The sequence below is a fragment of the Rhinatrema bivittatum genome, chromosome 9, assembly GCF_901001135.1.
Source record: "Rhinatrema bivittatum chromosome 9, aRhiBiv1.1, whole genome shotgun sequence".
NCBI classification, from domain to species: Eukaryota; Metazoa; Chordata; class Amphibia; order Gymnophiona; family Rhinatrematidae; genus Rhinatrema; species Rhinatrema bivittatum.
Window position 1 is genome coordinate 151,487,060 of NC_042623.1, and position 24,894 is coordinate 151,511,953.

A 24,894-nucleotide genomic window follows, 5' to 3' on the forward strand; every position below is an offset into this window, starting at 1 on the left:
AAAGGGGTAGATTTTATAAATGTACGCGCGGGCATACTTTTGTTCGTGCACCAGGCGCGAACAAAAGTACGCTGGATTTTATAAGATACGCGCATAGCCGCACGTATCTTATAAAATCCGGGGTCGGCGCGCGCAAGGGGGTGCACATTTGTGCAACCTGTGAGCGCCGAGCACAGTGCACGCTGCCTGTTCCCTCCGAGGCCGCTCCGAAATCGGAGCGGCCTCGGAGGGAACTTTCCTTCCGCCTCCCCTCACTTTCCCCTCCCTTCCCCTACCTAATCCACCCCCCCCCCGGCCCTATCTAAACCCCCCCCCCTACCTTTGTTGGCAGATTTACGCCTGTGGAAAGCAGGTGTAAATCTGCGCGCGCCAGCAACCTGCTGGCGCGCCATCACCCAACCCGGGGGCTGGTCCGGAGGCCTCGACCTCACCCCCGGGCCAGCACCACGCCCCCGGGCCCGCCCCCGAAACGCCACGTCACTGGCGGCCCGCCCCCGAAATGCCGCATCACTCGCGGCACGCCCCCTGACACACCACCGACATGCCCCTCCATGCAAGCCCCGGGACTTACGCGCGTCCCGGAGCTTGTGCGCACCGCCGAGCCTATGCAAAAGGCAGCAGCCCAGCAGCAAGAGGGGGGCTTCCCAGTCTTTTGCATCGAGTGTCACATGTATGATTTTTTGCCTGCCGGTGAGAAGTTGTACATGTGCATGCGATGCAAAGAGCTCCTGGCTCTCAGAGAACAAGTCCGATCTCTGGAGGCTAGAGTGGCAGACCTGGAGGAGCTGAGGCAGAGAGGTATATAGATGAGACCTTCAGGGACATAGTAGCCAAGTCCCAACTTCAGACTGGCAGCCCTGGTGCTGCCTTGGAGGAAGAAGGTCTCATGATTGGACAGCATCAACCGGGTGTAGCAGGAAAGGATCCTGTAGCAAGGACCTGCTCTCCAGGTGATGCAATGTCCTTTCGCACAGAGGATATCTCCTCAAGGCCTACTGCCCAGGAGGGAAGGGTTAGGTCGGCCGTCATAGTTAGTGATTCGATTATTAGGAATGTAGATAGCTGGGTGGCTGGTGGACTTGAGGATCGCCTGGTAATATGCCTACCTGGTGCGAAGGTGGCGGACCTCACGCGTCACCTAGATAGGATTTTAGACAGTGCTGGGGAGGAGCCGGCTGTCATGGCACATGTGGGCACCAACGACATAGGAAAATGTGGGAGGGAGGTTCTTGAAGCCATATTTAGGCTCTTAGGTAGAAAGATTAAATCCAGAACCTCCAAGGTAGCATTCTCTGAAATGCTCCCTGTTCCACACGCAGGTCAGAGGCAGGCAGAGCTCTGGAGTCTCAATGCGTGGATGAGACGATGGTGCAAGGAAGAGGGATTCCCCTTTTGGGGAAGGGGGAGTCTCTTCCAAAGGGATGGGCTCCATCTTAACCAGGGTGGAACCAGACTGCTGGCGCTAACCTTTAAAAAGGAGATAGAGCAGCTTTTAAACTAGAACAAAGGGGAAAGCCGACAGTTGCTCAGCAGCGCATGGTTCGGAGAGAGGTATCTTCAAAGGATACTAATGATGCATTAGAATTAGGGCATCCCACATGTGAGGTTCCAATAATAAGAAAAGCAGTCCAAGTGCCTGTCACTAAAAACTCACCTGTAACTAAAAACTCACCTGAGCTAAAAATAATTCTAACTTATCCCTATCAATTAAAAAGCAGAATGAAAATACAAACAAAAAACAAACTTTGAAATGTTTGTATGCTAATGCCAGAAGTCTAAGAAGTAAGATGGGAGAATTAGAATGTATAGCAGTGAATGATGACATAGACTTAATTCACATCTCAGAGACATGGTGGAAGGAGGACAACCAATGGGACAGTGCTATACCGGGGTACAAATTATATCGCAATGACAGAGAGGAGCACCCGGGAGGCGGTGTGGTGCTTTATGTCCGGGATGGCATAGAGTCCAACAGGATAAACATCCTGCATGAGACTAAATGCAAAATTGAATCTTTATGGGTAGAAATCCCTTGTGTGTCGGAGAAGACTATAGTGATAGGGGTATACTACCATCCACCTGGTCAAGATGGTGAGATGGACAGTGAAATGCTAAGAGAAATTAGGGAAGCTAACCAAATTGGTAGTGCGGTAATAATGGGAGACTTCAATTACCAGTTTTTTCTTCAATGTGCAATATTTAATGTACAGTGTTTGCTGTATATTACTTTATATAGAGGACCATCATAACACCCGTGGGCATACAAGCAGTTTTCGCTTTATGTATTGCCACACCGACAAGAAGGAAAGGCGGCAAGGTTTGAAAATTAATTAAAAGTCAAGCAAGTGGATATGATGAGTATAACCTTTCAGTGAACAATATGGAAGAACTCACGTTTGTTACAGTCCCTGAAGCAGCAAAGCGAAACGTACGTCGGACTGGACCTACGGACTGTCTTCCGAATGAAACAGCTCCTTGGAGCGCAGTAGCGCCCTTGAAAGAAGCAATCTCTGAGCACCGTATAAGGAAGGTATCATTCCACATTCATTTTTAAAGAAAAAAACTAAAGAAAAGCTCATAAAAATAAGATATAATTAATAATAAAGGACATGGACCTATGATTAAATGTGATCCGGTGTGGCAATACATAAAGCGAAAACTGATTGTATGCCCACGGGTGTTATGATGGTCCTCTATATAAAGTAATATACATCAAACACTATACATTGAAATATTGCACCTTGAAGAAAAAACCGGGATTTCATAACGTCTTAGAGTGAGATATTGTACCTTGTTGTGTATTAAGATTAACTGTTATTTTCTGGTGTGAGACTTCAATTACCCCAATATTGACTGGTTAAATGTATCATCAGGACACGCTAGAGAGATAACGTTCCTGGATGTAATAAATGATAGCTTTATGGAGCAATTGGTTCAGGAACCAAAAGGGAGGGAGCAATTTTAGATCTAATTCTCAGTGGAGTACAGGATTTGGTGAGAGAGGTAATGGTGGTGGGGCCACTTGGCAATAGTGATCATAATATGATCAAATTTGAATTAATGACTGGAAGAGGAACGGTATGCAAATCCACGGCTCTCGTGCTAAATTTTCAAAAGGGAAACTTTGATAAAATGAGAAAAATTGTTAGAAAAAAAACTGAAAGGAGTAGCTACAAAAGTAAAACGTGTGCAAGAGGCATGGTCATTGTTAAAAAATACCATTCTAGAAGCACAGTCCAGATGTATTCCACACATTAAGAAAGGTGGAAAGAAGGCAAAACGATTACTGGCATGGTTAAAAGGGGAGGTGAAACAAGCTATTTTAGCCAAAAGATCTTCATTCAAAAATTGGAAGAAGGATATAACAGAAGAAAATAGGATAAAGCATAAACGTTGGCAAGTTAAATGTAAGACATTGATAAGATAGGCTAAGAGAGAATTTGAAAAGAAGTTGGCTGTAGGGGCAAAAACTCACTGTAAAAACTTTTTAAAATATATCCGAAGCAGAAAGCCTGTGAGGGAGTCAGTTGGACCGTTAGATGATCGAGAGGTTAAAGAAGCACTTAGAGAAGATAAGGCCATCGTGGAAAGATTAAATGATTTCTTTGCTTCGGTGTTTACTGAAGAGGATGTTGGGGAGGTACCCGTACTGGAGAAGGTTTTCATGGGTAATGATTCTGATGGACTGAATCAAATCACGGTGAACCTAGAAGATGTGGTAGACCTGATTGACAAACTGAAGAGTAGTAAATCACCTGGACCGGATGGTATACACCCCAGAGTTCTGAAGGAACTAAAAAATGAAATTTCAGACCTATTAGTAAAAATTTGTAACCTATCATTAAAATCATCCATTGTACCTGAAGACTGGAGGATAGCTAATGTAACCCCAATATTTAAAAAGGGATCCAGGGGCGATCTAGGAAACTATAGACCGGTTAGCCTGACAGTGCCAGGAAAAATAGTGGAAAGTGTTCTAAACATCAAAATCACAGAACATATAGAAAGACATGGTTTAATGGAACAAAGTCAGCATGGCTTTACCCAAGGCAAGTCTTGCCACACAAATCTGCTTCACTTTTTTGAAGGAGTTAATAAACATGTGGATAAAGGTGAACTGGTAGATGTACTGGATTTTCAGAAGGCGTTTGACAAAGTTCCTCATGAGAGGCTTCTAGGAAAAGTAAAAAATCATGGGATAGGTGGCAATGTGCTTTTGTGGATTGCAAACTGGCTAAAAGACAGGAAACAGAGAGTAGGATTAAATGGACAATTTTCTCAGTGGAAGGGAGTGGGCAGTGGAATGACTCAGGGATCTGTACTGGGACCCTTACTTTTCAATATATTTATAAATGATCTGGAAAGAAATACAACGAGTGAGGTAATCAAATTTGCAGATGATACAAAATTGTTCAGAGTAGTTAAATCACAAGCAGATTGTGATAAATTGCAGGAAGACCTTGTAAGACTGGAAACTTGGGCATCCAAATGGCAGATGAAATTTAATGTAGGTAAGAGCAAGGTGATGCATATAGGGAAAAATAACCCATGCTATAGTTATACAATGTTAGGTTCCATATTAGGTACTACAACCCAAGAAAGAGATCTAGGCATCATAGTGGATAACACATTGAAATCGTCGGTTCAGTGTGCTGCGGCAGTCAAAAAAGCAAACAGAATGTTGGGAATTATTAGAAAGGGAATGGTGAATAAAACGGAAAATGTCATAATGTCTCTGTATCGCTCCATGGTGAGACTGCACCTTGAATACTGTGTACAATTCTGGTTGCCGCATCTAAAAAAAGATATAATTGCGATGGAGAAGGTACAGAGAAGGGCTACCAAAATGATAAGGGGAATGGAACAGCTCCCCTAGTGGAAAGACTAAAGAGGTTAGGACTTTTCAGCTTGGAGAAGAGACGACTGAGGGGGGATATGATAGAGGTGTTTAAAATCATGAGAGGTCTAGAACGGGTAGATGTGAATCAGTTATTTACTCTTTCGGATAGTAGAAAGACTAGGGGGCACTCCATGAAGTTAGCTTGGGGCACATTTAAAACAAATCGGAGAAAGTTCTTTTTTACTCAACGCACAATTAGACTCTGGAATTTGTTGCCCGAGGATGTGGTTAGTGCAGTTAATATAGCTGTGTTTAAAAAAGGATTGGATAAGTTCTTGGAGGAAAAGTCCATTACCTGCTATTAAGTTCACTTAGAGAATAGCCACTGCCATTAGCAATGGTTACATGGAATAGACTTAGTTTTTGGGTACTTGCCAGGTTCTTGTGGCCTGGATTGGCCAATGTTGGAAACAGGATGCTGGGCTTGATGGACCCTTGGTCTGACCCAGTATGGCATTTTCTTATGTTCTTATGTTCTTAATGTACTAATGCACAAGAAAGCAGGGGCAGACCAGATCCTGACAAATATGCATTGAGTCAACAAATCTTCTCCTAGGACAAGCAGGATGGTAGTCCTCACATATGGTGACATCATCCAATGGAGCCCAGCACGGAAAACTTTTGTCAAAGTTTCTAGAAGCTTTGACCACCACACTGAGCATCCCAGCATGCCACTATCCGTGCATCCACACGAGGTCCCCCTTCAGTCTTTCTTTTTCCGCGGTGCAGTTGCCTCGCGGTTTGTGGAGGTCTGTCCTTTCTTGTTTTTGCTTGAAAGTAAAGTGTTTTTTCCTAGTTCCATCTTCAGGACCCACTTCGCGGTCAGTGCCTCCTCGGCATGGTAGGTTAAAAGTCCCTGTTTTTCTGCTTCTTTGCGGTCGATTCCCGGCTTCTCGGTGACCGCCGGTCATCGATAATACGTCGAGTATTTTTATGACAATATCCGGCTTTTGTCAGTGCCCCCAGAGCCTGCGGACATTGTGCATCACGGATCCGCATGAGGTTTGTATCCTCTGCCTGGGGGCTTTGCATTGGTCCAAGGGTGTCAGTTGTGTGACCAGATGACCCTCAAAGGCCGTCGTGCATGCCCTGACAAGATGGAGAAACTTTACAGTTCTACAAAGTCCACTCCATCCACACCCAAGTCGGAGTCATCGACACTGGGGGGGGGGGGGGGGAGTTTGAGGGAAGCCCCTTGATATGCTTCCTCTCACCACTCCTCTGTCCTCTTCTTTGAAAGATCAAGGGAACGGTGATCAGTCCTCCATGATCTCACCGGTTTCCAGGACATTGGGATCCTCCGCCTCCATTGTGCTGGGGAAATACCAGGCCAAGCAGCGTGGAAGATCCCGCAAGCATTGACACCGGTTGCCATAAGCGCGTGACTCTGGTTCTGGTGTGGTACAGCAGCTGCCATACTGCCACTGAAGCAACCCTGTCCCTCGGAGGCCCCATCCTCCGATATACCTGGAAGTCCCAGGTGTTCCCCACTGACATCAGTGCTGGGCACCATGCCACCTCGGAAACCCAGGAAGAGCTGGTGATGCCTCTTCCCCCTTCCTCACTCCTGGTCTCACCAGACTTTCAGGAGGAGTTGGACCGCAGGGTGCAGACCACTGTGCTTAGAGTTCTGCAGAGTGTTGAGCTGCTCCCATCGACCCCCATACCAGTGCCAGAGCCTCCACCATCAATTCTAGCACCTCTGCTCGAGCGTCTGGATGTCCTTCTCGGTGCCCTCCCGATGCAACAATGCCCGAAGGACCTTTGGTTCCCCAGCAGCCACTGATGCCCCCTTTGGGAGTAATCCCTATCATTGGATCCTTCAAGGAGGAAGATGTGCGTTTCCGAGGCCTCGGTTCCCTGAACATTTGCCCAGGCCCTCTGGCCTCCCGTGACCCTCGGTTCCCCCGTTGTCGGGGGATCCATCAATTCCCATGGGGCCCTCAGTGCCTCTGATCCAGGGCTAGGATCCTCCACAATCCTCACCTGCGACAACCCCACAAGGGCCTCACTGAGGAGGAAGGCCCTTATGACCCATGGGGTGATGATTCCTCAGAGTCTTCCTCCAAATTTTCAGATGACCCCCCCCTCTCCGTGCCTTCCCCGCCAGAAGAAAGGTGTTGGTCGTCCCCCCCCCCTGCCCCCAGAGGATCTCTCCTTTGCGGGGTTCGTCAAGACCATGGCTGAGGATATTCCCTTCCAACTTCTTAAGGAGGAAGATGTGCGGCATAAGATGCTGGAGGTGCTCCAGTTTGTCGATGCTCCCAAGGAAATCGTGGTGGTTCCCAACCACAACATCATTAAGGACCTTCTCCTTTGGATGTGGGAACACCTGATCTCCATCTCTCCAGTTAATAGGAAGGCGGATGCCATCTATCAGGTACAGCAGGCCTTGGGATTTGAAAAGCGTCATCTCCCCAACCAGTCAGTGGTTGTAGAGTCCACCCTCAAAAAGGCTAAAAGCTCCCGCACTCATGCCTTTGCCCCTCCTGGAAGAGAACACAGGGAGCTGGATGCTCTGGGCAGAAAGATTTTTCAGGATCTATGCTCATCGCCCATATTGCTGCCTACCAGATGTATATGATCCAATACAACTTTAACCTCTGGAAACAGGTCCAGGATGTCGTGAAGAGCTTACCCCAGCAGCAGCAGGAGTCACTCAGGCTATTGTCCTGCAAGGGTTAGAGGCTGGCAAACATGAGGTGAGGTCCACCTATGACATGTTTGAGACCCTGGTCTGAGTGGCCGCCGTGGGCATTGGTGCCCACAGAATGGCCTGGCTTCGGGCTTCTCACTTCCACCCAGAGGTGCAGGAGAAAGCTGGCTGACCTCCCATGCACAGGTGACAACCTCTTTGGGGTTAAGGTCAGGGATGCGGTGGCTCAGTTGAAGGACCACCACGAGACAACACTTCAACAGCTCTTGACTAGCACTTCAGATGCTCCTTCCTCTGTCAGGAAATCTTCCCGGCCAAGTTCCAAGAAGCCCTTTTACAAGTAGAGGAAATATTATCCACCCGCCTCTTGAGCTCGCACACCGTGTACTAGCTCTAGGGGCTGCCCCCATCAGCAGCAGGTGCCTAGGCCCCAGTCAGCACCCCAGCAGGCCCTGGCCACGGGCTTTTCACTGGCGGCGAGAGAGCATGAGTCAGAAAACTGTACCCCCGGCACCGGATCCCCCAGTAGGAGTCAGGCTTATTGGCTTTACCCACCACTGGAGGACCATCACTTCGGACCAATGGGTCCTTACCATAGTCCGTCAGGGGTACCAGCTCAATTTCAGACAGCTTCCAGAGAACTCTCCCCCATGTCCGTTGTGGGGTTCATCCATCCAGCAGGTCATACTTCAGACAGAACTCTCTGCTCTTCTCGTGGCAGGAGTGGTAGAGCCTGTTCCTCGCCCTCAGCAAAGCCAAGGGTTCTAGTTGAGGTATTTTCTCATACCAAAAAGAAACGGAGGCTTGGGCCCCATTCTTGACCTCAGGGCGTTGAACAAATTTCTCTTAAAAGAAAAGTTCAAGACGGTTTCTCTGGGCACTCTGATCCCCTTCCTCAAAAGAAGAGACTGGCTCTGCTCCCTCAATCTCAAGGAGGCTTATGCTCACATAGCTATCTTCCCCAGCCACAGAAAATACCTCCAATTTGTTGTGAGGAAAGCTTATTATCATCAGTACAAGGTGCTGCCTTTTGGGTTGGCCTCAGCCCCCTCACGACTTCACCAAATGCTTAGTGGTGGTGGCTGCATACCTCAGGTGTTGTATAGTGCACATTTTCCTGAACCTAGATGACTGGTTGATCAAGAGCAACTCCTATGTAGAGGCGATGAGTGCTTTAGGCCTAACAGTGAAGGCTTTGCAGTCTTTGGCGTTTGTAATCAACTACCTGAAGTCTCACCTCTGCCCATCTCCTCAGCTGGACTTTATAGGAGCCAGGCTGGACATGGCGCAGGCAAAGGTGTTTCTGCCCTGAGATCAGGCTCTGGTTCTCACCTTGTTGGCAACCTTCGTGCGCAGCAGCCGGCAAGTGATGGCCCACCTTCTGCTCTGTTTGTTGGGCCACATGGCAGCTTCGGTTGATGTTACCCCTCTCGCCTGCTTGTGTATGCAAAGGGCATAATGGACCTTGAGGTTGCAGTGGCACAACAGGCCTCCCAGGACCTCAAGACCCATCTCTTAGTCATGGAACCTCTGACAGTGTCTCTTATCCTGGTGGGAAAGCCTCTCCGATTTGAAGTGGGGAATTTCTTTCCAGGCTGCCCCACCTCAGGTGGTCCTCACCACCGATGCCTCTACTCAGGGCTGGGGAGCCCATGTGGACGGCCTCCACACGCAGGGTCTCTGGACCGCTCACGAAGCCCACTGTCAAATAAACGTCTTGGAGCTTCGGGTAATCCGTTATGCCCTCTAAGCATTCAGGGACTGGTTGTCGCACAAGGAAGTCCTGATCTGGATGGACAACCAAGTTGCGATGTGGAATATCAACAAACATGGAGGCACGGGAACATTCCTCCTCTGTCACTAGGTGGTGCAGGTGTGGTCCTGGGTTCTGGCACAGGGGATGTCACTACAAGCGATTTACCTGCCAGGGACTCTGAATGTTGTCCCTTAATCCATAGGTGGCAGCCAGGATTTTCCATCAGTGGGATACCCCAGATGTGGATCTCTTCGCCTCCCCATACAACTACAAGGTGAGCAGCTTTTGCTCCCTGTCACCGGGGAATGGACATCTGGCCTGTGACACCTTCTCCCTTCACTAGGGGAAGGATCTGCTGTACACATACCCTTCTGTCCCGCTCCTCTTGAAGATCCTGCTGAAACTTCAACAGAATGGAGGGACCACGATCCTCGTGGTGCCTTATTGATCCCGACAGGTCTGGTTCCTTCTCCTTCAGGATCTGTTGGTCAGGGACCCCATTCGGCTGGGGACCATGCCCGATCCGATAACTCAAAACCGTGGTATCTTGTGCCATCTGAACCTTCGGGCATTAACCCTTACAGCGTGGATGTTGAGCGCCTAGTTCTTCAACCCCTAGACCTCTCGGACATTGTCTCCCATGTACTGGTGGCTTCCAGAAAGCCTTCCACCAGGAAGTCCTATAGTTTGAAATGGAAAAGATTCTCCACCTTGTGTGTGGGGCATAACTTGGATCCATTCACCTGCCCCCTTCCCAAACTGTTGGACTGCTTGTGACACCTTTCCGAGTCTGGGCTTCAGACCAGCTCGGTCAGGGTCCATCTTAGCGCTGTTAGTGCGTACCATTGGGGTGTCGCTGGCACACCTATATCGATGCAGCCTTTAGTGGGTCACTTTATGAGGGGCCTGCTCCAGTTAAAGCCCCCTCTTTGGCCTCCTGTTGTATCCTGGGACCTCAACATTGTCCTGACATGACTCATGTGTCCTACCTTCAAGCCATTGCGTTCCTGCGACCTGAAGTTCCTCACCTAGAAAGTTATATTCCCAGTGGCAATTACTTTGGCTTGCAGGGTCAGTGAGCTTCAGGCCTTGGTTATGTACCTGCCCTACATGAGGTTTTTACATGATCTTGGGCTCTTGCGTACACACCCTGCGTTCTTACCTAAGATTGTGACCGATTTCCACATCAATCAATCCATTGTTTTACCCACCTTCTTTCCCAGGCCTCATTCCCATCCAAGGGAATGGGTCCTTCATACTTTGGTCTGTAAGAGGGCCTTGACTTTCTATTTAGAACACACAGCTGGCCACAGGCAGTCCACTCAGCTCTTTGTGTCCTTCGATATCAATAGGCTGGAAGTGGCGGTGGGTAAACAGACTCTATCCAACTGGCTAGCGGATTGCATTGTCTTCTGCTATGTGCAAGTGGGCCTTCAGCTGGCAGGCCAAATCAAAGCTCACTCTGTGAGGGCCATGGCAACACTGATAGCTCATCTCTGAGCGGTCCCCGTCATCAAAATTTGCCGTGCTGTAATGTGGAGTTCTCTTCACACGTTTGCGGTTCACTATTGCTTAGACAAAGATGGGTGACAGGTCAGTACCTTTGGTCAGTCCATCCTGAACAATCGTTTTCAAGCTTGAACCCAACTCTTCCTGCCTAGTATCCCTGGTTGAAGCCAGGCAGTCTCTTACTGACCAGTGGCGCCACAGCTGTGTTGTCCCGTTTGGCACTTTGTTCAGCACCTGTTGGTCTCACCTGTTACCGGAGACAGCCTGGAGCTTGGTATTCACCCATATGTGAGGACTACCATCCTGCTTGTCCTAGGAGAAAGTGCAGTTGCTTACCTGTAACAGGTGTTCTCCTAGGACAGCAGGATGGTAGTCCTCAGGAATCCCGCCCGCCACCCTATGGAGTTGGGTTCTCCTTCTGGTTTGTTGTTTATTTTTTTGTTCATCTTTTTACATATGTTACGAGACTGAAGGGAGACCTTGTGTGGATGCGCGGATAGTGGCATGCTAGGCATGCTCAATGTGCTAGTCAAAACTTCTAGAAACTTTGACAAAAGTTTTCCATGCCGGGCTCCATCGGATGATGTCACCCACATGTGAGGACTAACATCCTGCTGTCCTAGAACACCTGTTACAGATAAGCAACTGTGCTATACGAAGGTTGAAAAAATCTGACCTAGAAAGAGTAGACGCCTGTTTATTCATAGATAAAGATTGATTCAAATAGATTACTAGATTCTTAATATTTTCCACCAAAGGCATATTGCAATTATTCATGTGAAGAAGAACACCAGGTAGGGTATTTGCTGTGCTTTAGGTCATGGGAGTGATTGTAGTTTGGTGGTCAATTGGTCAAGTAGACAGATTAAGCAAAGAAGGGAGAGTATGGGACCCCAGTCCAGGGATATGGAACCACACTTAGGGGCCATAAACCCACTATTGAGATGATGGAAAGCTGATGCACTAGCAATTATAAGTGGTGAAGGCTGTGAAGGCAGATGAATGCTCAATAGGTATTAGAGGAGGAAGCATGGTAGAAAACACACAGCACCTTTCTCTTCTCCCCCTGAACCCATGCATTCTGCATTCCCATCCACCAGCAGTCTTACTGTGCTGCATGTGTAAGTGTATTAGTAGAGGTCTATAAAGTACAGTCAATGTCCCCTGAGTGATACATGTGACACCAAATCAATACAAGAGTTTGGTTTCCATTCAGTAGCTTGGCCTAGTAGCTATAAAAGAACAGTATGCAGTCTGCCTCTCTCTTGCCTGAAAAAGGCTTGCTTTCATGCAAAGGCCTAACAATACAGCAGACAGATGACAACAATAAATCCCTTCAGAGAACAACTAAAACAATAGCTGTGAAAAACCTATCATTCCAGTCCACTTGTACCATACTGGAGGAGCACATTATGCAGTATTTGGAGCTTTTGTTGGCCTTTATAGCAGTCATTCCTTGCTGATCTTATGACATGCATACCTGAAGCTCTTCCATATATGGTTAAAAGCAAGGAGGGGCCAAGTTTCCAGACTGAAGGCAATCCTGACAGCAAGCCTTACAGCTGGAGGTTGATGTGGAGTCTAATTGACAGCATCTCTTTCATATCCTAACATTTTAAAGAGGCAAGAGGAATGGAAGGAGATGCTCCAACAAATATCCCCTTGGTAGCCGCAGCCACCGCTAGTGACAACAACTGCATTTTCCCCACCTGGCAGACCCTTCTGCAGGCCACATTCCACAGGAGCCAGGCCCTGTGCCCTCTGAGGGACCTGCTCTGTGGAGGAACTCTAGACAAGGGCAGCCCCATGCCCTGGGCCCAGCAAAGAGAAAACTAGGCAGAAAGAGCCATTATCTTTATTTTCTTACAGCACTTCTTTAAGCACATATTAATAAATGCACTGTCACCAATGAAAATATCTTTGTATTAGAGTGTTCCATTCCTCTGTAGCCTGTCTTTGATTGTGGTGATGTATCACTTGCAATTCCTCCTGATTGATCTCTTGTTACTCCTCTGCTTCATCTGCATTCTCACACAGTCCCTCTGGAGGTGGCATGCATCTGGTTTTGGCCAAGCTTTGTAGCATATAGACCTCACAGACTTTAGGTGGGTTGTAGAGGAGGCATCCCCCAGATCTGTCTAGACAGTGGAAGCATATTTTCAGTAGGCTGAAGGTTCTCTCGATGACTGCTCTGGTCATACTTTGGGCCCTGTTGTATCGCACCTCTGCGGTGCTCTGTGGGGTGGCCACAGTGATCATGAGTCAGGTTTTGAGTGGATAGCCTCTGTCACCTGTAAGGGAGAAACCAGAGGAGAACTTTAGGATAGGCTTTGAGGTTAAGACTGAACATTAGGGGTTTAGGCTGGGTCCGAGCTGTGCTCCTGGGCAAGCAGGCCAGCGAGAGATGTAGGAGACCCACAGAGGAGGTTCTTTGTGATATGATGTTGTCAATGGATGCTTTCCTACCTAGTAGCCAGCCCCCAGTGATGTGTCCTTCCTGGAAGCAGTTATAAATTCTGATTGCGAGAGGTGTAGGCATCGTGAGCGGATCCAGGAAACTTGGGTACAATGTCCAGGATGAGGCCCTTAGCGTCACAGACCACCTGCATATTGAGGGAGAGGAAGTCCTTGCAATTGCGGTAGGTGGCCTCATCTCCCCCTGCTGCCCTTATAAGGATGTGTGTACAATCAATCACCCCCAAGACAGAGGGAAAGCATGCCACTTAATAGAAATCCTGCATGATTTGTTCTTGCTGCCATCTGCAATGAGGGAAGGATAAATACTGGCATGTTCTCCTTAGCAAGGCGGCCAGCATCTGATCGATGCACATGGAGGTGGTGGACTGGCTTATGCCGGCCGTGACCCCAACAGGAATTTGGAAGGTGCAAAATAAGCTAGGACAGAGGTGATCTTGAGATGTGCAGGCAAGGCATGGCCCCTCTCGCTGGTGGGTTGTAGATCCAGCTCTAACTGGTGGCACAGATACTGTATGGTTTCCTTATTAAACCTGAAACTGCGCATGACTTCCTCCTCTGACAAATCTAAAAACTGAGCCCTTGTCCTTTAGACTCTGTGTGTGCGGTCCCTGCTCCTCCTCCTCCTCCTTTCCTCTCTCTCTCTCTCATCTACCTTAAAGCCTTCCCCTCCTCCTTTCCTCTCTCTCTCTCCTCCATCTTAAAGCCATGAGTACCCATATAGTGACTGGAGTCATTTTGAAATAAGAGTGTCACCCAGTGTCTCAAACCCCTCAATGTGTGACTGCTACTCCCTCTCCAACTGCCCCCCCCCCCCCCATGGCCCAAAAGATCCCTTTTTGATGTAATTTGTTCCTCTAAGGCCCAGTCAAATGCAGGAGGGTGCAATTAGCAACCTGATCAGCTGGTGTATTCCTGAGGGCATTCCCTGTGTGACTTTGCTTCTCCCTGTTCCCACGATAAACATAAGAACATAAGAAGTTGCCATACTGGGTCAGACCAAGGGTCCATTAAGCCCAGCATCCTGTTTCCAACAGTGGCCAATCCAGGCCGTAAGAACCTGGCAAGTACCCAAAACACTAAATAGATCCCATGCTACTGATGCCAGTAATACCAGTGGCTATTCCCTATGTCAACTTGATTAATAGCAGTTAATGGACTTCTCCAAGAACTTATCCAAACCTTTTTTAAACCCAGCTACACTAACTGCACTAACCACATCCTCTGGCAAAGGCAAGGGCAAGGTTTTCCCAGTGTTCCCCAGTGGGTCCCAGTAGGCACTGGAGGTCCTACCTCCCCCTCACTGGCAATCCTGCTTCCTCTTGATGGGAGAAGGTAACCTGGCAAAGCAGCTAATTGAAAGTCTCTCTGACAGCCGTGGGTGTAAACTGTTGTAGCAAATTTGTGTGCATAAATGTGCACATGTGAGCACATAGGTCAGTTTTAAAATACATCTTTACGCAGTTACATATTGTCACACCCAGACCATGTCCCTAACATGCCTCTTTTTTATGTGCGTACCATTACTCAAACACGTGCATATATGCACGTACTTTGTGTCTTTTAAAATCTGCACTGCTCACACGTGGCTCACATATGTGCATATGTGGCCATTTTCATGCGAGCAACATTTTTAAAATCGGCCTGTTGTGCTTATGCACCCAAATCCATGACTGAATTTTTTAGTATTAAATCTTAGCTGCTAGACTCCAGACCATGAGTGGCCAACTCTGGTTCTCATGATCCACAAATAAATCTGGTTTTCAAGATACCCACAATTAATATGAGTGAGATAGATTTGCATACTGTCTCATGCATATTAATTGTGGATATCCTGAAAACCTGATTATTTATGGCTCTTGAAAACCAGAGTTAGCCACCCCTGTTCTAGACCATAAGAACATAAGAACATAAGAAATTGCCATGCTGGGTCAGACCAAGGGTCCATCAAGCCCAGCATCCTGTTTCCAACAGAGGCCAAACCAGGCCACAAGAACCTGGCAATTACCCAAACACTAAGAAGATCCCAAGCTACTGATGCAATTAATAGCAGTGGCTATTCCCTAAGTAAACTTGATTAATAGCCGTTAATGGACTTCTCCAAGAACTTATCCAAACCTTTTTTGAACCCAGCTACACTAACTGCACTAACCACATCCTCTGGCAACAAATTCAAGAGCTTTATTGTGCGTTGAGTGAAAAAGAATTTTCTCCGATTAGTCTTAAATGTGTTACTTGCTAACTTCATGGAATGCCCCCTAGTCCTTCTATTATTTGAAAGTGTAAATAACTGATTCACATCTACTCGTTCAAGACCTCTCATGATATTAAAGACCTCTAACATTTCCCCCCTCAGCCGTCTCTTCTCCAAGCTGAACAGCCCTAACCTCTTCAGCCTTTCCTCATAGGGGAGCTGTTCCATCCCCTTTATCATTTTGGTTGCCCTTCTCTGTACCTTCTCTATCGCAACTATATCTTTTTTGAGATGCGGCGACCAGAATTGTACACAGTTTTCAAGGTGCGGTCTCACCATGGAGTGATATAGAGGCATTATGACATTTTCCGTTTTATTAACCATTCCCTTCCTAATAATTCCTAACATTCTGTTTGCTTTTTTGACTGCTGCAGCACACTGATCCGACGATTTTAAAGTATTATCCACTATGATGCTTTGATCTTTTTCCTGGGTGGTAGTTCCTAATATGGAACCTAACATCGTGTAACTACAGAAGGGTTATTTTTCCTTATATGCAACACCTTCCACTTGTCCACATTAAATTTCATCTGCCATTTGGATGCCCAATCTTCCAGTCTTGCAAGGTCCTCCTGTAATGTATCACAATCCGCTTGTGATTTAACTACTCTGAATAATTTTGTATCATCCACAAATTTGATAACCTCACTCGTCGTGTTCATTTCCAGATCATTTATAAATATATTGAAAAGCACTGGTCCAAGTACAGATCCCGGAGGCACTCCACTGTGTTTACCCTTTTCCACTGAGAAAATTGACCATTTAATCCTACTTTCTGTTTCCTGTCTTTTAACCAGTTTGTAATCCATGAAAGGACATCGCCTCCTATCCCATGACTTTTTAGTTTTCTTAGAAGCCTCTCATGAGGGACTTTGGCAAACGCTTTCTGAAAATCCAAATAGAGTACATCTACCTTTACTCTATTTGGATAGATGTACTCTATCCAAATAGAGTACATCTACCTTTATCCACGTGTTTATTAACCCCTTCAAAAAAATGAAGCAGATTTGTTAGGCAAGCCTTCCCTTGGGTAAATCCATGTTGACTGTGTTCCATTAAACCACGTCTATATGCTCTACGATTTTGATCTTGAGAATAGTTTCCACTATTTTTCCCAGCACTGAAGTCAGGCTCACTGGTCTATAGTTACCCAGATCACCCCTGGTGCCTCAAGCTTTGCTAAATTCTGCCTCATGTCTTCCATACCTTCCTGGCTTTCTATCTTGATGCAGATTTTGGTATCATCTGTAAAAAAATAAAAATAAATCTTTCCCGACAATCCTTCTGTTATGTCACTTACAAAAATGCTGAAAAGAACTGGTCCAAGGACCGATTCCTGTGGCACCCCACTAGGTAATGTCTCTCTCCTCGGACTGAACTCTATTTACCACCACCATTTGTTGCCTCCCACTCAAAAGAGTTTCTAACCCAGTCAGTCACTTTAGGGCCCATATCAAGGATGCTCAATGTATTTGTAAGTTGCTTACACAGAATCATGTCGAAGGCCTCGCTGAAACTCAAGTACACTACATCTAACACCATCCCCTGATCCAACAACCTGGTCATCCAATCAATAAAATTGATGAGATTTATCTGATGAGACCTAACTCTGGTAAAAACCCTGCTGCCTTTTATCTTATAATACATTGGATTCCACAAACTGGGCTGTTTTCTCTTTTGGCAGTGATTCCATTAATCTGCTCACCACAGCGGTCAGACTAACTGGCCTACTTTTTACTTTCAATTTTATGATGAGTAATCACATCTGCCTGTCTCCAGTCCTCCGGAACTACTCACCAGTGGAGCTGTCAGCAATTCTCCAGGTTCCCTTAAATCTGTTGCATGTATCCTGCTGCTCCCATCACTTTATCTATTTTTAAGTTTAGCTAGCTCCTCACAAGCACTTTTCTGAAATTAAGATGCAAAGGCCTTTCCAGTGACTCTAACAGTAGTGGTCAAGACAGAAAGTGATTTTCTCACTTTGCTCTTACAATCAGAACTGGCAGGTGATATTATATGGTTTAATAAAGAAATGGTATGATGAATTTTACAAAGTTCTTGGTTTAATATGAAAGTGATAGCTATTTCCTTATGATTAATGTGCCTTTCTTTCTGTCCCCATGTGCACAAATAAATCTTGAACTTTATTTAAGACTGTGAAAACATAGTTTCATAAATATCCTCAAATAAAACTGTTTAGCAGTTTTAAAGGAAAAGCATTCTGAGCTTACATTTTTGCTAACATGTATTCATTTTCCAACTCTTGGTGGCATGGTATGAAAATTAAGAAAATAAGAAATGTCATTCTCGATCAGACCAATGGTCCATTGAGCCAAGCAGCAGTCTGTCTCCGGTAGTGGCCAGTTGGGGGTCACAGGGAAGTATCCGGCAAATCCCAACATGAAAGTGTTTCATGTTGCTCTTTCCAAGAATTTAGATGTGGAGAAACAAAAGTTTATCTAGCTAATAATTATTTATGGACCTGAGCTCCAGAAACTTGTTTAATCGTTTTTTAAACTCACTAATACGACTACCCTTAGCCACATTTCTAGCAACAAGTTCCATAGCTTAATTGTGCATTGACTGAAAAAAAATACTTCTTAACTTTGTTTTAAATCTGCTGCTTGTTAGTTTCAGGGAGCATTCCCTAGTCCTAGTACTATTTGATAGTGCAAATAACAGTTTAACCTGTCCCATACCACACTTATTTTTATAAACCTCTTATTATATTCTAAGTTGTCTCTTCTCCAAGTTGACAAGCCCTAACTTTTTTTTTTTCTTTTAGCTTTTCTGCATAATGGAGCCAATCCATCCCCATCATAATTTTTGTTACTTTTCTCTGTACTTTTTCTAGTCTTGCTATATCTTTTTTTGAGATGCGGCAACCAGAAATGCCCACAATACTCAAGGTGTGGCCACACCATGGATCAATAGAGAGGAATTTTATTATATTCCCAGTTTTTTTGATTTCTAATTTGCTTTTTGACTGAGTTGAGAATTTCAACGCCTGGTCCTCAGTGATCCCAAGGCCCTTTTTCTGGGTGGCAGCTTTTAATAAGGAACCCAATATTATGTATACGTAGTTAAGATTATTTTCCTTTTATGTATCACTTTATACTCGTCAACATTATATTTCATCTGCCATTTAAATACCCATTCCCCCAGTCATTCAGTGTCCTTCCGCAATTCCTCACAATCAGCTCATGTTTTTTTTAACTACTTTGAATAATTTTCAGTGATCTGCAAATTTGATCACTTTATTTATTGCTTCTTTTTCTAGATCATTTATGAATATGTTAAACACTGGTCCCAGTACAAATCCAGAGGACACTCCACTGCTTGCTTGTCTTCATTGGAAGAACTGACCATTTAGAGGTCTCTCTTAATCAGTTACCAGCCCACAATACTAGTACCTTGCCTCCTATCCCATGACTTTGTAATTTCCTAAGGGGTCTCTCATGTGAGATTTTATCAAATAAAAATAAAGAAGGAATCAATAATCAGTAAAATAATACATTCAAAAGAAACAGCACTGATCAATACTTATGTGGCAATTAATTTAAGAGTGTTGTTTTTAATAAAAAAAAAAGGAACAAAAGGGAAAAATCTCAAGGAGCTCTTCCATACCAATATGTTACAAAAGAACTAAGCACTTCTCAATTATAAGTGAAAAACCCTTCACTGTGAAAATATTTTAAACAAACGTACTTCTAGGTGCAAAATATGCTAATACATTTACTTATAAGTGCAATAAATGCTAAAAAAGGAGTCATGAGAACTTGTTCTCAAATCCAGCTTACCTTGCGTCCAACTGTCAGACCACACTAAAAGGCCAGCTTCAGATGACTTCAAATGACTTCCAACATAAGAACATAAGAACAAAAGAAATTGCCATACTGGGTCAGACCAAGGGTCCATCAAGCCCAGCATCCTGTTTCCAACAGTGGCCAATCCAGGCTACAAGTACTTGGCAAATACCCGAACACTAAGTAGATCCCATGCTACTGATGCCAGTAATAGCAGTGGCTATTCCCTAAGTCAACTTGATTAATAGCAGTTAATGGATTTCTCCTCCAGGACCTTATCCAAACCTTTTTTGAAACCCAGCTACAATAACTGCACTAACCACATCCTCTGGCAACAAATTCCAGAGCTTAATTGTACATTTTATTTAAAAAGAATTTTCTCCGATTAGTTTTAAATGTGCTACTTGCTAACTTCATGGAATGCCCCCTAATCCTTCTATTATCCGAAAAAGTAAATAACCGATTCACATTTACCTGTTCTAGACCTCTCATGATTTTAAAGACCTCTATCATATCCCCCCTCATCCGTCTCTTCTCCAAGCTGAACAGCCCTAACCTCTTTAGTCTTTCCTCATAGGGGAGTTGTTCCATCCCCTTTATCATTTTGGTTGCCTTTCTCTGTACCTTCTCCATTGCAACTATATCTTTTTTGAAATGCAGTTACCAGAATTGTATACAGTACTCAAGCTGCAGTCTCACCATGGAGTGATACAGAGGCATTATGATATTTTCCATTTTATTCACCATTCTCTTCCTAATAATTCCTAACATTCGGTTTGCTTTTTTGACTGCCGCAGCACACTGAGCCAACTATTTCAATGTATTATCCACTATGATGCCTAGATCCTTTTCCTGGGAGGTAGCTCCTAATATGGAACCTAACATCTTCTAACTACATTATGGATTATTTTTTCCTATTATGCATCACCTTGCACTTGTTCACATTAAATTTCATCTGCCATTTGGAAGTCCAATTTTCCAGACTCGCAAGATCCTCCTGCAATTTATTACAATCCACTTGTGATTTAACTACTCTGAATAATTTTGTATCATCTGCAAATTTGATTACCTCACTCGTCGTATTCCTTTCCAGATCATTTATATATATATTGAAAAGCACCGGTGCAAGTATAGATCCCTGAGGCACTCCAATGTTTACTCTTTTCCACTTAGAAAATTGACCATTTAATCCTACTCTCTGTTTCCTGTCTTTTAACCAGTTTGTAATCCATGAAAGGACATCACCCCCTTCCCATGACTTTTTTGTTTTCTTAGAAGCCTCTCATGAGGAACTTTGTCAAATGCCTTCTGAAAATCCAAATACACTATATCTACCAATGGTTAAAAAACTGGTTGTCTTGGCCTACGTTTTGTAAGAATCACAGCTGAGGATGATAAGGCCTGAAATGGTGAAGGAGATCAGCCCTTTTGAAAGATTTTGGATATGCTTGAGACAGATATGGAGCACATTGGTGGGTAAAGGGTTGAGAGGTCAGGAAAAAGGCTAGGTCGGGGGAGAGTTAATGTTGGGTTGCGTATGGAAATTTATGTGCTTACCTACCCATACTTAGTTGAAATTTACTGTCAAGGACTCTGGTTGTGTTCTGTTAGTTTCTTTTATTATGTATGTTTTTCTGTACACTGCCCAGAGCTTAGCATAGGTGGTATACAATTACCAATAAACAAAAATACCCAAAGTGTAAAAAATGTCAGCTGGACAGACCGGATAGGTCATTTTTCTCTTTATCTGCTGTCATCTAATACTTTACTATGTTACTGTACAATGGCTATTTATATCTCACATAGAGACAGTGCCTTAAATATTAACATTATTGACAAAGGCACCATTACATCATTTTCTATGAAGAGATATATGTTCAGAGATAATGCTCCATGCCAGAGACGGATGATCCCTTCTACAAAGACCCAAATCATACCAGAGGAGTATCAGAGAATAACAGGAGACAGCCAAGCGGGGGACCCAGGAGGTCCAGAAAGTTGATGCTGACTTAGCTGCTGAAGCCTGCATTAGCTATGTTTGATGAAAGCAGAGGCCTCCATGACTCCTACTCTTTGTAGGCTCTGAATATCACCCAGAGTTAGGCTGTGAGATGGGGCCTATTGCTGAGACAGATAAAAAAAAAATGATCATTTTTGTGATGGGATTAGGGGAGGATCACATCTAGAAGGAAGATGAAAGAGGCTAACGGCAGCAATACCATGGGTCTGCCAGGCAGCATAAGGAAGGGTATGCCTTGTGTTCAGGTGCAATTACATAGATCTTAAATTCTAAACATCAACCCTGTCACTACTGAGCAGTGACAGAGAGTCCCTCCCTCCAGGTGCTGGAAACACTGTTCTCCAGTGTTTCCCCACCCCTGGCCAGCCCAAGGTGCAGAAGACTTGACCTGGGGCTTGAACCTGTTAGGATCCCCGGCCGCGTAAAGCTGCGGCCGGGTCCCCTTACCTCCGCAGGCAGGCAACCCATTCCAGCTCCTCTCCGTTGCCGCTTCTCGCAGCCGACACCAACCACCACTACAGCAGCCTGCTCTCACGGGGTTCCTGCACGCCGCCATGCCGAGCTCCATGTCCGGCCCCCCTAGGCGCAAGCACGTGCCGCTACTGTCAATTTAAAGGGCTCATGGTGGGAAAGTTCCCTGTGGCTAGTGAAGATGACATCAGACAGGATGGATATATATATATACCCTGCCCTGCCACTAGCACTTTGCCTCAGCAACGGGTCCAGCTCAGTCTTGAGTGTGAGTTCTGCGTTCCTGATTCCTGCCTGTTCCAGCGTTCCTGCCTTGTTCCCTGTTCCTGATTCAGTTCCAGCTTTGCTTCCTGTTCCTGATTCCTGATTCCAACGTTCCTGCTCCTCATCCCTTCAGATTGATCTTCTGGTTCTGACCCTGCCTGCCTGACTCTGCTTGATTTCTGCCTTCCTGACCTCTGCTCGGTAACCTGACTCTGCTTGACCTCCGCCTGCCCTGACCTCCGGCCTGTTTCTGCATTTCCGCTTGTTTGCTGCCCATCCTGACCTCTGGCCTGTTCTTGGTTCTGCCTGTCTGCCTCCTGCCTCGACTTCTGCCTGTCCAATGCCGCTTCAGCCTCTCCCTCTGGTTCCATGCGTTGAGAGACCCCCACCTAAGTTCTGCTGGCCCCGGTACCCAAGGGCTCAACCTGCGGGGAATGAGGGCTGGTATGGGTGAAGCTCCAGTTGGGTCTTCTCCGCCCGTACCGCCTCCCGACAACAAGGACCAACGGGGGTTCACTCCTGGTGGTAGAACCAACCTTCTTTCAGCTCAAGGGTCCACATTCCCAACAGAGCCCATGCCTTCTGCATAAAACTTGATACCCAGCCATTGGATCAGCTCAGTACAGTGCTATTATGAATGTGATATACCAGTGGGATCTAAAAATATATGTTAAAAAGTCACCAGTTGCAGCTCTCCTTTAGAATTTACCAGTTTTAGAAGCAAAGTCGTGAAACCCCTGATCTCTGCGTTACCACTATGGGCACTGGAAGTTCGTCTTAGGCAAGAAACTGCTTTTCAGATAAGAGAAAGTTATTCTATGTTACTTTATTGTGTGATCTAATATCTGTTATTGATTGTGATATTTAGAAATCTGGTGGTCTATATTTAGACACAGTCCGGATACCAAAGTTAGGCCTATAAATGCTGCCGTACAATTGAATATAGCTGGCTATCTTAAGTAGTTAGCTGGATAACTATAGGACAGTTCTTTGTCTCGACCAGACTTAGCCAGCTAATTTAATTTCTCCCAGTTATGCCCCCAGAACGCCCCCAACTTATCTGGATAAATTCTGGCCTCCTAACATTAGCTGGCTAGAATTTAGCCAAATAAAAGTTGAATATAGCCAGGTAAGCCATTTAGACAGATAACTTTTCAGTAACACAAACAGGTCAGTTATCTTGATGGGGCTGCCTTTCTTTTTTAACTCTTATTCAATCCTCAAGCTGTTCTCTCCTCAAGTCTGGGCCTCCCCTCTTGTTCTCCTCTCAGCCTACATTATGTCCATTCGCCAGAGGAAACAGTCTGACCCAGAATTCCCTGTCTTAAGATGGACCAATTCTAAATAGCTAAGCCCTGTTCTTAAGATGTTTCTGGGTATATAACCTGTCTCATATCCTCTCCTTCAGCTCACCCTTACAGGATTGAGCTCTTGCCTATGCCAGGGCCACCTCCCTGGGGTAAGAAAGCCCTCTTCCACTACCTGTGAGTCTAGAGGTTGCCTTAACCGCTGCTGACACCCTATCCCTATCAAAGAAAGCCTCTTTTTCCCTCGTGTTGAGTTTCCTATTCCCCACAGATCTTGAACTCTGGACTAGATTGGGGTTCCTCCTATCTTGGTCCTTTCATGGTCTGCCCACCTTAGTTCGCTTAATATGTCCCTTATAGTCTGTTCTGTTCAGGCTAGTCCTGGAGTGGTCTCAACGTGCCTCAAATTGCGGGTAATCACGACCTATTATCACTGGCTACGGGGGTTGAGTCAGTATTCCGACCTCCCTACAGGCCTGACCTGCGGTTGTCATCAGTAATACACCTGCCCAGAGGGGTTGCTGTTGTTGACCCCCCCCTGGACACATGCAAGGGTTGCCCTTCTCTTCTGGCTTTACCTCTCATCTATTTAAGTCTTTCCTCACAAGTGTTTTGCCACACCCTCAATCTATCAAAGCTTAGGTGGGGACTTTGTTCAATTCAAGTGGGATCACTAAGCTTGCCAGCCTTAAACATGGGCCATCCATCAGGTTGCAGCTTTGCTGGTTGGTAAAGAAAAACAGGCCCACTCCCGTTCCTCCTTCTCATTCTCAGGTTGGGAGTTGTCCTTGCCAACCTGCTTATCTTCTTTATATATCATCCATCCCCACAAAGGGTTAATTTTTCCATTCCCTTGGTTGATTGCAGTCTCTTTTGTTCTGCTCTGCTAGGTGGTACTCTCATTCCAGACCTTCCAGCCATAGGCACTCATTTGTATGGTCTGTAGTCTTACAGTAGGAGCATTCCCAGAGGCCTTCTTTCACGTTACCTTCATTGCTTTGCTCATAGATCTAATTGTTTGCCTTATCATGGGGCAACAGTCTTCTTAACACCCATTCCCCATACAGAGGGTACAAAAAAAAGGATCTGGACCATCACACCCAGGTGGAGTGGTATCTCCCAGAGTCTTTTCTTTTCTCAGTTTTGGTGTCCCTCCCCAGGCCATAGGAGACAGCCTGTACCCAGAGCACCCTGTCTTAAGGTGGACCCGGTCCAGATAGCTAAGCCCTATTCTTAAGATGTTCCGGGGTTTTTGGTTATATATACTCTGTCACACCTTCCCAACATATTGCTTCCATATGAAATCTTCTCAGTCATGGTCTCGCTGTCTTAAAGCCTCTTATTTGTTCTTTATTGTGTGTCTTGACTGGCTTATAAGCTCCAAGGTAAAGAGACTGTCAACTAGGTGTTTCTGTATAGTGCTGCATATGGTCTGGTATGTGCTATACAAATGATTATTAATAATAACAATGATGC

The 24,894-nt window shown here is 45.6% G+C and overlaps 1 protein-coding gene across 2 annotated transcripts in view; it reads right to left on the reverse strand.

The window, feature by feature from the left end:
* Nucleotides 1-24,894, reverse strand: part of LOC115099499 (tripartite motif-containing protein 42-like) — a 90,155-nt gene that overhangs the window by 64,373 nt on the left and 888 nt on the right. The gene's annotated exons all lie outside the window — the stretch shown is intronic.